The sequence below is a fragment of the Dromiciops gliroides genome, chromosome 4 (assembly GCF_019393635.1).
Source record: "Dromiciops gliroides isolate mDroGli1 chromosome 4, mDroGli1.pri, whole genome shotgun sequence".
Classification (NCBI taxonomy): domain Eukaryota; kingdom Metazoa; phylum Chordata; class Mammalia; order Microbiotheria; family Microbiotheriidae; genus Dromiciops; species Dromiciops gliroides.
The window spans coordinates 485,365,328-485,381,119 of NC_057864.1; the positions used below are offsets into that span (position 1 = coordinate 485,365,328).

General features: G+C 47.0%; 1 long non-coding RNA gene across 2 annotated transcripts in view; it reads right to left on the reverse strand.

The window, feature by feature from the left end:
* Positions 1–8,603: 8,603 nt before the first annotated feature.
* LOC122753130 overlaps positions 8,604–15,792 on the reverse strand; it is a 28,186-nt gene continuing 20,997 nt past the window's right edge. Inside the window, exon 4 of one of the 2 annotated variants that reach the window (XR_006356248.1) lies at positions 8,604–9,130. This is a non-coding gene — a long non-coding RNA (uncharacterized LOC122753130). Of the gene's footprint in view, positions 9,131–11,875; positions 12,302–15,792 lie in introns of those variants that run through there. The other variant, XR_006356249.1, reaches the window with a different exon arrangement.

Genomic DNA, 15,792 nt, shown 5'->3' on the forward strand with positions numbered 1-15,792 from the left:
AACCCTCATTGTCCTGCAAAAAAAAAAAAAAAAAGATGTGTGGTCCTGGCCTTGCCATTTAGCCTCTCTGTGCCTCAGTTTCCTCATCTGTAAAATGAGGGGGTTGGATTCATTGGCCTTTAAATCCCTCCCTGCTCTAAGCCTATGGCCTGATGAATGGGAGCTGCTTGAGGACAGGATCTATTTAATTTCTGTCCTTGTGTCTTCAGCACCTAAGACAGTGCAAGCCATAGAGTAAGTGCTTACACTGTATCATCAGGGTCATCAATAAGTCATCAGGTCCAACGGCCTCATTTTACAGCTGAGGAGATGGAGGCCCTAAGAAGGGAGGGGACTTGTCTAAGGTGATGCGGCTTGTTGAATGGAATTGAAGTGGGGGTAGCTGCATCTGTGACTCCCCCACTGTCTGGGCGCAGGAGATACTCAGGTTGGAGAGGGGACTGGAGATGAGGGCAGATCTTGTGCCTGGGCTGGGGCTTATGAAAGGTCTTAGAGAAAGTGGCAGGGACCCGGAATCCCAGGGGTCAGGTCACGTTACCCAGGTACTGTAGGCTCTGAAAGCCCAGCGCCCATCTGGGGGGCGTGGTTAGCAAAGACTGGAAAAAGGCCATTCATTAAAAAAAAAAATGTGAATGGGTGAAATAGTTCCAGAAAATCCCCATAGAGAAGAGTGTGTGAAAATGAACAGGATGGAGACCGTGGTCTCTTTGAAAGAGTAATGGGGCCATGACTCATAAGAAAGAATGGGAAAGGCACAAAGGCACCTTGGGCCTCCTGGGGGGGTCCTAGATGGCAAATATTCCTGGGAGACAAAACCTAGGGAGAGACAAGGAGGGAGCGTGAATGAGAGCTCACCTGGTGCTGCACCCCCACATGGAGCCTGCTGATGGGATGTAGGTCAGACTGTGGTGGGGATGGACTAGAGCTGGGGGAGGAACAGGGGGAGGTGTGAATCCTTCCCTGGACAGAGTCAGGGAGTGGGGGAGGTGATGGGAGAGTGGGGAGCCCTCTTGGCCCCTAGGCCAAAGCAGCAGCCTGTGGCCTGAGGAGACAAGGCATGAGGGGCCCCGGGCCTCTGGGAGCTAGAGAGAAAGTGTATACTCTGGACATAGGAAGGCCTGGGGATGGCTCCCCACTGATGGGCATAGCTGGACCCCAGAGCTGTAATCCTTGTGTTGGGGCAAATTTATTTTGGGCGGTTGGGGTAATATCAGCTGATCCTCCCAGGAGTCTGGCCCTGACCCTTGAGAATGGAGAGAAAAACATCGAGTGAGCTCTTCTTTCCTGGCAAGCCTTCTATTAAATGTTGGGAATACAGAAGGGAAGACAATGGTGCCTTTCGGGTTCCTCCATTCTAATGGGAGAAAGAGTATGTATACTGGGCAGTGGTCAGGGAGGATGCTGGTGTTTGGGGAGTTACTGGGGAGGTGAGGAGAGTCTTCAGGGAGTAGATTCAATGGCAGTATTGATTTGATTATGAAGGGGAAAGGGGAGAGGTGTACAGAGTACACCTGGCAAGAAGGCCAGGAAGTAAATTGGGGGGAGCTAGGCCCACCAATCAGGATCGTGGGCCCCCTCAGGCAGAAGCATGGTGCAGTGGATGGGGCACTGGGCCTGAAATCAGGAGGACTCATGTTCATGAATCCAAACGTGACCCCAGATACTTCCTAGCTGGGTGACCCTGGGCAAGTCACTTCACCCTGTTTGCCTCAGTTTCTTCATCTGTCAAATAAGCTGGAGAAGGAAATGGCCAACCCCTCTAGTATCTTTGCCAAGAAAACTCCAAATGGGGTCATGAAGAGTTGTACACAAGTGAACCACCACCGCAACCGGCAGGAGTACTGGAACTCAAAGGCTTCTGTTCTCCAGCGTCTGTGTTGCAGATGGTTATTGAGAAGACGGTTGTTTAGATTTTAATAGGTGGAGATGATCCGAGAACCTGGGAGCACATGCTGCAGTCCAGGGCTCACCGAGGGAGTTAAATAAGACAGAGGGGCTGAGAAGGGTTTTGTTCTGTTTTTATGGTCTTAAGAGAAGATGGCCAAGGAGCTTAGGAGGAGGGAAGGGGAGCCACATGGATGAGGATAATGGACATGCTGGTCTGGAGGTGATCGTGTGACCTGGTGACTCATGATCTCCATGAAGAAGATGAACGTCCAGTTGACATGTGTGGCCCCCCACGGTGTCGGCCACTTGAGGCAAAGCCCTATTGTCCTCACACTAGGTGTAGCTCCAATGGGCCAGGAGAGTAAGTGGGGCCGCTGGTGATGGAGCATCAAACCTGCTGGCTGAGGGTGGGTGTGAATAAGAAGATGGCAGGGAGTGGTGGAGGGACCTTTGAAAGTCTATAGGCCTTTCTCTGCCGCCCTCCACAATTCTATTCCTGCTGTGCTTTCTCCAGAATGACCCAATTCACAAAGAGCAGAGCTCTATTTTTTTTCTTTCTAAAAAGAAAAGCAAAGATGAAAAAGCCTTTTTAATTTCTTCTAAAGATCAACACAATTGAAGAATTTCTATTGAGTTACTGCCAGGATCTGGGTTTAAGTCCCAGCTCTGGAATTTGCTGCCTATATATGATTTTTTAAAAATTAATTAAACATTCAATCATTCTCAGATTTACTTTATTTGTAATTATTTATAAATAATTAGAATACATTAATATGTCATAATAGAATAATACATTTAGACAAAAAAGGAAGATAATAAATGTTGGAGAGGCTGTGGGAAAATTGGAACACTAATGCATTGTTGGTGGAGCTGTGAGCTGATCCAGCCATTCTGGAGAGCAATTTGGAATTATGCCCAAAGGGCGATAAAGCTGTGCATACCCTTTGACCCAGCAATCCCACTTTTAGGTCTTTTGCCCAAAGAAATCATGGAAGGGGGAAAGGGACCCACATGTACAAAAATATTTATAGCTGCTCTTTACGTGGTAGCAAGGAATTGGAAGTTGAGGGGGTGCCCATCAATTGGGGAATGGCTGGACAAGTTGTGGTATATGAATACAATGGAATACTATTGTGCTGTAAGAAATGATGAGCAGGAAGAGTTCAGAGAAACCTGGAGGGTCTTATGTGAGCTGATGATGAGTGAAATGAGCAGAACCAGAAGAACATTGTACACAGTATCATCAACATTGAGTGTTGACCTACTGTGATGGACTATATTCTTCTCACCAATGCAATGGTACAGAAGAGTTCCAGGGAACTCATGATAGAAGAGGATCTCCAAATCCAAGAAAAAAAAAAAGAAAGAAAGAACTGTGGAGTATAGATGCTGATTGAACCATATTATTTCTTTTGTTTTGGGTGCTGTTGTTTTTTTTTTCTATTTTGAGGTTTTGCATCACTGCTCTGATTCTTTCTCTTGTAACAGGATTAATGCAGAAATAGGATTAATGTTATTATGTGTATATATATGTGTGTGTATATATATATCTATATGTATATGTATAGAGATATATAGATACAACCTATATCAGATTACCTGCTGTCTAGGGGAGGGGGGAGGGAGGGGAGGGAGGGAGAAAAATCTGAAATTGTAAAGCATGTATAAACAAAAGTTGAGAACTATCTTTACATGTAACGGAAAAAATAAAATATCTCATAAAATAAAAAAAAAGAATAATACATTTATAAGTATATTTTCAAGCACACATTTATTTTCTTCACCCCACCTTCCCTCTACCAATTGAAGAGAAGAACAATAAGACTCTTGAATAAATATGCATAATAAAGCAAAAAAAAAATCCCAGCATTGCCTATGTCTAAAAATGTATGTCTCATTCTGTATCTTGAGTCATCCTTCATCAGGAGGTGGGTAGCCCTCATCTTCAGGCCCCCAGAGTCATGGCTGGTCTTTGTGTTGTTCAGTGTCCTGAAGTCTTTCAAAGCTGTTTCGCTTTATGTTGTGGTTAAAGTATTGGAACCTCTCACTCTGCCTCAGTTCATACAGGTTTTCCCAGTTTTCTCTGAGACCATCTCTTTCCTCCCTTTGGTGTTGTTGTTGTTGTTCAGTTATTTCAGTTGCATCTGACTCTCTGTGACCCCACTTGGGGTTTTCTTGGCAGAGATACTGGAGGGATTTGCCATTTCCTTCTCCAGCTCATTTGACAGATGAGGAAACTGAGATAAATAGGGTGAAGTGACTTGCCCAGGGTTGCACAGCTAGTAAGTGTCTGAAGCCACATTTGAACTCATGAAGATGAGTCTTCCTGACTCCAGACCCCCTCTGCCCTATGTCTACCCCCTCTGCCACCTAACTGCCCTCCCTTTTTACAACACAATAATATTCTATCACATTCATAGACTTTCATTTGTTCTGCCATTCTCCAATTGATGGGCTCTCCCAGACCCTAAATTGCACTTTAGTTGCTGGTCTGCATCATCAGCATCCCCCCTGAAATGATAAGTTCAGGCAAAGTCCAATCAACAAAACTACCTGGGATGTAATCAATAATGGCTGAAATTAGGGAAGTAGTTGAAGAAATGGGACGAAAGGGACGGATGAGAGACATTCACAAGCATCTATTGAGATGAAGCCTTTAAGAGCTATACACATTGACAAGCTAGTGTCTGGGAAGGGCTACCAGGATGGGGAGCCGACTAGAGATTCTAGCATAACGGGGAAGCCTTGGCCTGGAGAAAAGATCTCGAGGGTTAAGGAAGCTGGAGACTCTCCAGAGAAGAGTGAGCAGAATGGTGAGGGGACCCAAGATCACTCCATGCCAAAACTGGGGAAGGAATGGAGGCATTTAGTCTGGAGAAGAGAAGATTCTGAGGGCATGTGGGCGGCACCTTCAAGGATCTGAGGGCTGCCAGGTAGAAGAGCCTTCTTGGCTCTGCTTGGCCCCAGAAGGCAGCACCTGGAGCAACAGGCAGGCGTGGGCTATGAGGTGATGGAGGGAAACACATTTGGGCTTTATTTAAGGAAGAGAGCAATGGAAGCAGGGTGTATGTTCTGGTAAATGTTTAACGATCGCTCTTAAAAAACACACATGGGGGCAGCTAGGTGGCACAGTGGATAAAGCACTGGCCCTGGATCCAGGAGGACCTGAGTTCAAATCCGGCCTCAGACACTTGACACTTGCTAGCTGTGTGATCCTGGGCAAGTCACTTAACCCTGGTTGCTCTGCCAAAACTACACACACAGATGTGCTTTTAAACTTAATCTGCATCACCAACATTTTCTCCACCTCTTTCATAAGTCTAGCCAAGTGAGAAAAATGATAAATTGAACCCAGATTTGTGGGTTTGCTATATTTCCAAGGTGTGAATGCTCACCCTGAAAATTTAAAAATCAGCTTGGGCAAGCTCGATGCAGCTGGCATTAGCCTCCCTGAGTGCAATGCCCGGGGAATGGGTAGGAGTAACCCATCTGGATGATCCTTTTGGGGGATGTATCAAGAGGGTTCCTAAGTAGCTGCACTAGTGGGTCTGTGTTAGAATCCTGGCCCTGCGTTTCCAAGTGGGATGACTGTAGGTCGATTGCTGCCCCTTCGTGCTGACTTCAAAGGGCCCTTCTGAATCTACACATCCACCGTAGGCCCTGGGCCATGTAACTTGCTTAGTGGTGGGTGTGTCTGGAGGTTCAATATGGGGTCTCTGCTGGTTGGCTAGAGGTCCTGCCTATTTGCATAGGCTTGTTGGGGTCATGGAGTCAGTGGGCATGCTCATCTTTGCACCTTCAGGACCAGAAGTATCCTCCTCCTCAATGAGAGCCACCCTGTATGAAGGCTGGGAAGTGAGTCACCTCACCTGGCCACCTGTGATGGCCAAGGGGATAAGGGTTGAGCCTCTGCTCCCTCCCCAAAGGCCTTGGTCCTTCCTCGTTCCCCTCTCCTCTCCCTGCTCCCAAGCTGGGGCAATTGGTCCAGGTCATGGTGACCTGCTTCAGTGAGCAGGGAGTCACCCTTCTACAAGCCAGGAGAGGGGGCCCACCATCATGTCTGCTAGAGTGGGGGGTAGCTGTAGCCACGACAGGAGGCAACTCAGGCCAGCCATTCCACGAGGGCTGTGGCTTCAGCCCTCTTCTCATCCAGTGGTCAGAGAGGCTCAGCCATATCCCCACCACCACAAGGGGCTATAAGGGTAGCTGGGAACGAGAGACAGTGGGGACAATGGGGTTGGCATGGCACAACTGGAAGGAGGGAAGGCCCAAGGTGAAAGATGAAGGTGGCCTTCCTCTTAACAATGAGGGATGCCAGCCATATTCACTTTGTGATGGGCAGAGGGACGAGTCTGTGACCTTGCTGTCCCCTTTATCATGGTGCCCTCTAGACCACTGCACCTTACCATCTGTCTTGATACCACACCCTAAGGATCTCTGGGACCTTGCTACCCACTGACCTATGCCCATCAAGAGCTGTTATCTCCCTCAATTTGATGGTAAGAGAAATGATTATTGTCTATTACATGAATAACCCATTATTAATTAAGATTCAAGCCTTTTATTTTCTCATTGAGGGACCTATCCCTGTAGGTCAGTCAGCCAGTCTCTGACCGATGGGCCTGATAGAAGAGATTGCTCTAATCCTCCAGTACTTGCTCCTCAGCCTTGGGCAGGACCCCACCCAACTCACTTCGGTTTAGATTGTAAACAGAATCTAATCTAGGTGAATTTTCGTCCCCAGGGAATAAACCCATATCCAAGTTTATTGTGATCCAACTCATTAAGGAGAAAACCAATCAGAGTGGTCTGGGTGGAGATGAATTCCTCTGTCCAGAGTGTTGGAAGTGTCAGAGGCTTGGGATCAAGCCGTGTTCTCAGCAGGAGCTGAAGATTTTGAGCCCACGCCCTCACTAAATGTCAGGGACATTCCCTTTCAAAAAATACTGAGGCATTCAGTATCTCCATTAGGGGTCTTTGGTTACTGAGAGAGGCCACTGACCATCAACTTATTATGATGATGATTAATAAATTAATAAATTAGGCAATGGGGGTTAAGTGACTTGCCTATTTGACTAATAAATAATTAGTCAAATTAATAAATTGATTATTGATTACCCAGAGACTCTGTCTCTGGTTTTTCATTTGTCACAAGGGTGAGCTCCTGGAAAACAAGAACTGTCTCACTTTCCTTTTTGTATCCCCAGGGTTTACAAAGTTCGTGGCATATAGTAAGCTTGTAATAAGCTTGTACTGTAGTAATAAATTCCTTTCTTCTTTTACTCCTTCCTTCACTCCATTCATTCATTCATTCACTCCTTCCTTTCTTCACTCCTTCATTCATTCATTTACTCACTCATCCATCCATCCATCCATCCATTCATTCATTCACTCCTTTATTAATTTTTTTAATAATTTTTTTGGGGGGTGAGGCAATTGGGGTTAAGTGACTTGCCCAGGGTCACACCACTAGTGTTAAGTGTCTGAGGCTGGATTTGAACTGAGGTCCTCCTGAATCCAGGGCCAGTGGTCTATCCACTGCACCACCTAGCTGCCCCTTACTCCTTACTCCTTCATTCATTCACTCACTCATCCATCCATTCATTCATCTATCCATCCATCTATTCCTTCCTTCCTTCCTTCCTTCACTCCTTCATCCATTCACTCACTCATTCACCCATCTATCCATCCATTCATCCATCCATCTATCCATTCATTCATTCATTCATCCATCCATCCATCCATCTATTCATTCTTTCATTCACTCCTTCATTCATGTTAGCACCGATTTGCACTGAGGAGCCCCCAACAGGTCAGGGTCAGGCAGCAGGCCCCACTGCAGGGCAGAGCAGTGGTGAGAAGGCCATCCCTGAATCTTAGGGCAACACTGTGATCCCTCCCTCATTCTTCATGTCCCAGACACCCCCAGGTCACTTAGGAGTTTTTCTTTTCCTACCCTGAAAATGAGAATCCTCAAATCATGGATTGGGCCTTGGGAGGGGGCTTAGGGGCCTTTGCTTCTCCCCTTTTTCCCCCTCCCCATTTTACAGATGAGGTAACTGAGACTCAGAGAGTCTGAGAGCCTTGTGTCAGGTCCCATAGGTGGGATCATAACTCTGGAGATAGAAGGGATCATAGGGAGCCAGAGATATCAAACACTCCCTGGGGGGACCCAAACGAGATTAAAATGTAATTGGAAAATATTTAACAAAATAAACAAAAATACAATAAACATAAATAGCAATTCATTTGGAACTGAGTCAATATGCAGCCCACAGAAATCCTTGTGTAAAGATGAGGGGCCCCATTCCACCCCCCATCTAATCCAACCCCCTCATTTTGCAGAGAAGGAAACTGAGGCCCAAAGAATGTATTTAAGTGGCTTGCCCAGAATGACATAGTCAGGATGAATCATAGGTGTGACGTAACCCCAGGGGGTCTAGGCTCCAAGGCCATCTCTGGCTACCGCCCTGCAGGGCCTCTCTCTTACGTCCTTGTTACTCGTTTCCTGTTTACTTATCTGTAATCTCTCCCTGTATCTCTCTCTGACCCTAGTAAAATGTCAGCTCCTTGAGAGCAGAGATTATTTGGCTTTTCTCTTGTGTTCCTTGGGCCCAGCCCAGAGCCTCGGCACAAAGAGGGTTACTAGATGCTTTGAAGTGAAGCAAAGTGAAGTGAATTCCTTGGTTTGATGTACTTAATATGCACACAGCGTGTGACAGGTTCCAATGCTGAGGAAATGCTGGATTCCATTTATTTTTAAAATCCTCTTCCCAGAAGAATCAAACCTTCTTCAAGTGACTCAGCAGTGACTAAGAGGCCTTTATTTGGGGCTGTTTGGGACTTTGTCACCAGCACATGTCTTCACTGTTGCCAGGGAGCTGCAGGCTGGGTCCTGAGCAGCCAGGGGGAGGTGGCTTTTTGAGAGCAACGACCCTCCAGGCCTTCATGGAGCCTCTGTTTACTGAACTCTCCCCTGGCCAGGATGAGGAGCAGGCTCCTCCAGCCAGTACCTAGACCTTTGAGGGGTAGAGAGAACATTAGCTTTGTTTACTGCTTTGGGTGAAACGCTCTTCATTGAAGAAATAGCATGACCAACCTTCAAAACGATATGTCAGGGGCAGCTAGATGGTGCAGTGGATAGAGCACCGGCCCTGGATTCAGGAGGACCTGAGTTCAAATCCGGCCTCAGACACTTGACACTAGCTGTGTGACCATAGGCAAGTCACTTAACCCCCATTGCCTAAAAAAACAAACAAAAATAAAAAAAACAATATGTCAACCAGCCATCCCTGCAAAAGTGGAAACCCAGTGAGCCAGCTTCCTGCCTCTCCTACCCCAAGGCCGGGGCAGCTAGGTGGTTCAGTGGATAGATTACTGACTTTGAGGACCAGAGTGCAAATCTCACCTCAGATACTTACTAGCAGTGTGACCCTGGGCAAGTCACTTAACCCCGATTGCCTTAAACATTTGGAGCCATATCCAGTCATCCTAATCTATATCTCGCCACTGGACCCCGATGGCTCTGGAGGAAAGAGTGAGATGGATGACCTTGCACAGCCCTCCCACACTTCAATCCAATTCAGTGCGTCATGACCTCACCTGGTGTCATGGTCCTCTTTGAGAATGAAGGGCAAACAACCACAAAACCCCCAGGGCAGGCAGGGACAGCCTCTATATATTCTTTAGACCATACAAAGCGAACATTAAACAAGAACAGGGCTGTCCTGCCTGAACAGAAGCCCCCCTGGAGCCAGGATAGACTCTACTGACATCTCTGCCTTTTTAGCAGCTGCCAAAACTAGTCTCTTCCCCATCTGAGCTGTTATCTAACTCAGAGAGTCTCTTTGTAACTAGCAAGTGGGCTCTTGTCACAGTCTCATGAGTCACCCTCCACGTCTCCTTTCCTCCTGCTCAGGAGGGAGGCTGGCACCCCAACAGGCCAACCTTTTGGGGGAACTTCTTTAGGGCTAGCCAATTGTCCAGTCTTTTTCCAACTTGGTGTGGACTGGCTTTTCATCAGTCCACCGTGCCCGGTATTCCCTCTGCACCAGAATTTCTTAGCAGAGCTCTCTGACTTCACTGATGGTTGTGACATGACTTATTTATTCTAGGAGATGTCCCACTTAGCTCTGTGCTCTCCCCTTTGTCCTCAGTCACCCCTTCTTTCACCAGGAATGCCTCCTCACTAATTCTCAGTGATCATCAACAGGGGCTTAACTAATGAATTCCCAACTAGTCCCATTAATTGTTATTTCTTCAGAAAGCCTAGAACACATTGGAGGCATTGTCCACTGTTTCTCATTCTCCTCAGCCTGTACTTTGCAGCTTCCCATTGGGTTCCCGGCCTGGTGTAAAGTCCATGCCCTCCTGGTCGGCGCAGGCCAGAAGTTTGGGCCTTGGCGCAGGCTGATTCCGGAGTACCAAGTTTGGCACACCTGCCCAGCCATGGGTAGTAATAATCCCAGTGCTTATTCACAATGTCCCCCCACAATTCAAAATGTTAGTAAACAGAACACTTCAGTGCACTTTACAGGGCATAATAGTTGTTTTCCAGCAGCTGGTCTGACCTGGAAAAAATCCCCACAGCCCATCAGAAAGCTGCTTCCCAATGAGAGCCTAGAAAAATAAAGTGTTTATCAGCGTATCCTTGTAGTAAGTGCCCAGGCGCCCAGGATGGAGATCCCTGGCCAGCCCCCTCACCTGGGGGCCCCCAGAACAGCGACTCACTTCAGATCCAAAGTATCCAAGGGGAACATACCATGGCCAGACCTCACCAGCCCTGCCCCCAGTGTCTTTACTTTTTCCTCTCATCAGCAGAGAACACAATTAGTTCAAGATAAAGTCATTCAATGGTACAGTAAGCAGAGTAGCAATAGGACATTTCCTCCCTGAATCCAGGGGACATTCTCATATAAGCACATACAACATCACTGGGAAAGATGAACACAGACAGGCATCACCAGTGAGGGACACACATAGAGGAAACAGGAGACCAGGGCACATGTGGGAATGGGGCGCCTCACAGAACCCGCTGGGTGTTCCGGGGGAGTCAGCGTGCAGCTCTCAATGAATCCAGCCCCCACTGGGCTTGGGGTTCCAGTGAGGTGATCTATTCTGTTCCCCATTGGTCTAGGGGTGATTTCAGTGTGTGTATGCTCAGATGAGGGGACCAGGTGGTCCTGGGGGGCATGTTGAGAGTGGTCTGTCTCCTGCTGCTTCTGGTTATTTCCAGGACTGGTCAGCCACAAGAGGACTGGTGCGGGGAGTTAAGGAGAAGAGGGGACTTATGTGGGCCATGGGGACTGTCTTCTAGGACTGAAAGGATTGTCACTTACTCATCCTGCTTGGCTTCTGAGTAAGTTCTTATTCGTTCCTGATTGCCTGGTGCTTGTAAGAGCCTGTCCCTACCCCAAGGAATTAGCAAAATACCATGTTAAAAACCAAACTAGCAAAAGAAAAGGAAAGAAGATGTCCCTCTCAGAGGCGAAGCCTCCTCCCCAGTGAGCCTCGCAGGCAGGTGGGGCTCTTGTGGCAGGACCTAGAGACTTGGGCTTGTCTGAAAGTCACCCCCTCACCCTCAGATGTCCTGGGAGTGTCCTGGGTCAAAATGGTTCCCAGAGTCCCTGGCATGGAGGACTACCCACCTATTTCTGCAGTAGATCTCCTGTCGTGGCAAGGGCAATTCAGATGAAGACCCAGACACAATATCTCCAGTGGTTTCTGTAACACTCCCAATAACAAGTTGTACAGTGGTTCCCTGTAAAACTGTGGGGCATTCTGGAGGGAGGTCTGACTTGTTCCATGCTAGGATAAGCAGGCCAGCTCAGAAAGGAATCCAACTCATATAAGTTCTGAACACAAGGGAGGCTCTCCCAAGGCACAAAGCCCAGTGTTGATGATAGAGGATGATCCCCAAGATGCAATGAATGACCTAGGGGCTTCCCTTCCCCATGGGCTCTTGCTCACTCCTCAAATAGAGCCAGCTTCATTCTGGGGGTCCCCTAACCCTACCTGGGCTTCTCTCTGCTCTCTCTGGCTCATTAAGTTTCCACCCTAGAGATGGATCCCAGGGGAAAGCTTGAAAACAAAGCTGAGGAATGGCTCATGTCTAGGGTCTCTCCATGCCTCAAGACCAAAAATTTATACATTCAATTGAACAAATTCTTAAAACACGAAACAGCCTCGTGCTCCCACCCACTCAGCCATCCATGCGCCCATTATATTCTCCCAGAAGGTGAAGATAATTCTGTAGCACCGCTAGACAGAGATTTCACATTTTCCTGGGATCTGTACATCTCATCAAGTCCCCATGTTCTGGTCAGCCGGGCATGATACCCTGGTCCCTTTGAGTTCTGGCTGGTCCTGTCTGTCATCATCGCTTCCAAGAAGTAAACGTCGTTTGGGGCCAAACCTGCTGGGGAAGTGGCACTCACTCAGGGATCTCTTAAATTCCCAAAATTATAGTCAGGATAAGAAAGACCCATTTCTCAGGATCACTGTTCTGTGACCTTGTCTCAGGGAAAGGAATACAAAATAAAGGAGGAAGCCTGAGGTTTGAGGTCCAGTTAGTCAATAAGCATTTATTAAGCCTCTACTGCATGAGAGGCACTGTGCTAAGCATTGGAAACACAAATAGAAAAAAAGAAAGACAGGCCCTGCTTTCTAGAAGCTTACAATCTAACAGGGAAGACAATACACAAAAGTGCAGTCTCTAGCCCACGTAGGCAAGCACATACTGTGACTGCTATGTGCTCATAGTCACCATTGTTGCTGGGGGTGGGGAGGAGGAGAAAGGAGAGAAAAGAAAAATCCCCAAAGGACACCCGCCCCCCCAAAAACCTTGCTGGAAGTTCACGTCAGAGACAGCAGAATCTCAAAGTGAAGCATTTCTTTTTCTTTTTTCTTTTCTTTTTTTTTTTTTTTTTGTGGGGCAATGAGGGTTAAGTGACTTGTCCAGGGCCACACAGCTAGTAAGTGTGTAAAGTGTCTGAGGTTGGATTTGAACTCAGGTCCTCCTGAATCCAGGGCTGGTGCTTTATTCACTGCGCCACCTAGCTGCTCCTCAAGGTGAAGCATTCCAAAGAGAAAGGGTGATGCTAATTCTGATTTTTTTCATAGCTTTTATAGTCTATTGAAAGGGGAGGCTCTTCCTGACTCAGTTTCCATTCATCATGATGCTTGTTTGCTTGCTTCTTGTCTTTGTATCTCCTGCACTACAGGCACATTATAGGTACCGGATCGCTTGTTTGTTTGTTTCTTATCTTTGCATCTCAGTACCTAGCACAAATGCTGTCACCAGGCACTACTATTAATGCTTATTGAACTGTTAAATGGAATGTAAACCGAGTCCCTACAATGAGATCTCTTTGAAAGGAGGAAAGCGTAAGTAGATGCTGAAAAATAGCCCTCGTTAAGAGCTGAACTCAGCTTTCATACTAGAGATTGCCTTAAGATTGGTCTGAATGTAGGGCGTGCTTGTAGCCATCAGGGGAGGCACAGGGTGAGTCAGCACTGCCTGGGACAAGACTTCACCATTCAAGTCTGATTCCAGTTGTGATCACTTCATCTGCTGTGCCCAGGTCAAGTGCCTGGCTCGCGCCTGCTGCCAACTCTCAGACAAAGACACGAGCCCCACGCCACCCCCACACCACCACTTCGTCCAAGTTCTCCTGGGACTCTCCTAGGGAGCACCATCTGCTATATGACCATTAGCACCTGTGGTGTTCAAGGCACCATACTGCCTGCTAGGGACACAGACAGAAATTCACCAGCCCCTGCTGGGACAGCTAGGGCAACTAGGAGGTGCTGTAGTGGATGGAACACCAAGCCTGGATTCAGGAAGACCTGAGTTAAAATGTGACCTCAGACACTTACTGTGTGACCCTGGGCAAGTCACTTCACCCTGTTTGCCTCAGTTTCCTCCTCTGTAAAATGAGCTGGAAAAGGAAACGGCAGAACACTCCAGTATCTCTGCAACAACAATACCAAATGGGGTCATGGAGAATTGGCCACCACTGAACAACAACAAGCTTTTTTGAAGGAGCTTCCGTCCTACTAGAATGAATTCGACATGTACACAGAGAAGTAAATAGCAGGTTATTTATGGAGGGAGAGAGTGTTCACAACTGGGGAGGTGGGGAAAGCTTTAAAAGGAAGGAACACTGAGCTGGGTATTGAACCTGGAGAGCATGGGTGAGGGCGTGGGCATGCCAAGAATGAGGCTGGCATGCCCAAAGGTGGGGGATGGAATGTTGAGTTTGGGGAACAGTGAGAGAACTGGTTAGACAGGAGCCTAGAGGTATGGAAGAGAGTCAGCTGAGAGAAGGCCTGGGGATGGAATCTTTCAACACAGGAGGAAGTGGAGAGATGGAAACCGAAGAGGGCTGTGAATGTGTGAGTGCAAACAGGGCTCCCCTCCCCTATTCTCGGTCTTTCCCCCTCCTCCATTGTTGCATTTACTCAGCTGGCTACATGTCATTCCTTCCACTTACATTTGCAACATAACTTCCCCCAGCCCCAGTGTACACACCCATGGGACCACAAGCTGCTCTGACTCTCCAAATAGCAGTCTGATGATTAGATTGAAGTGGAGGTGCTTGGTTTATAGCCCAAAGACATCCCCAAAAGAGAAAAAGACCTATTTGTACAAAAACATTTCTAGCAGCTCTTTTTGTGGTGACTAAGAATTGGAGATCAAAGGAAGGCCCATCCATTGGGGAATGACTAAACAAGCTGTGGTATATGATGGGGATGGAATATTCTTGTGCTATAAGAAATGACAAGCAGGATGATTTCAGAAAGGCCTGGAAAGGGGCAGCTAGATGGCGCAGTGGATAGAGCACTGGCCTTGGAGTCAGGAGTACCTGAGTTCAAATCCGGCCTTAGACACTTAACACTTACTAGCTGTGTGACCCTGGGCAAGTCACTTAATCCCAATTGCCTCACTTAAAAAAAAAAAAAAAAGAAAGGCCTGGAAAGACTTGTATGAACTGATAGATAGTGAAGTGAGCAGAACCAGAACACTGTGCACAGAGACAGCGATATTGTTTGATGAAGAACTTTGAATGACTTGACTATTCTCAACAATAGAATGATCCAAGACAATCTCAAAGGACTATTGATGAAAACATACTATACACCTCCAAAGAAAGAACTGATATTGATGGAATTCAGACTGAAGCATGATGTTTTTCACTTTCATTTTTTCTTTTATTCAAGTTTTCTTGTACAAAATTACTCATATGGTAATGTTTACATAATTGCACATGTTAAAAAAGAATGGGGGAAGCTAGATGGCGCAGTGGATAGAGCACCGGCCCTGGAGTCAGGAGGACCTGAGTTCAAATCCGGCCTCAGAGAGTTAACACTTACTGGCTGTGTGACCCTAGGCAAGTCATTTAACCCCAATTGCCTCACAAAATTAAAAAAAAATTTTTTTAAAGGAAACTTTAAAAAGAAATTATTGGGGCAGTTAGGTGGCACAGTAGATAGAGCACTGGCCCTGGAGTCAGGAGTACCTGAGTTCAAATCCGGCCTCAGATACTTAACACTTACTAGCTGTGTGACCCTGGCCAAGTCATTTAACCCCAATTGCCTCACTTAAAAAAAATTTTTTTAAAAGGATGAAATGGAGGGGGTCATGATAGTGCAGGGGGGCTGCAAATCCCCCAGGTTGCTGGTGGGTGGGGCTATCCAGAATAGTTGGGGCTCTGTTAGCCAAGGGATTTAAGGTAGCTAACCTGGGGAACACAGGGAACTGTCTTGAGAAGCAGCTAGAAAGCCCAGTGGGCAGAATGCTGGACTAAGAGTCAGATTAGATAATCTCATCTCAATTTCTTACTGGCTTGGAGTCAGGAAGACCTGAGTTCAAATTTGACCTGAGATGCTAGCAGTGTGACACTG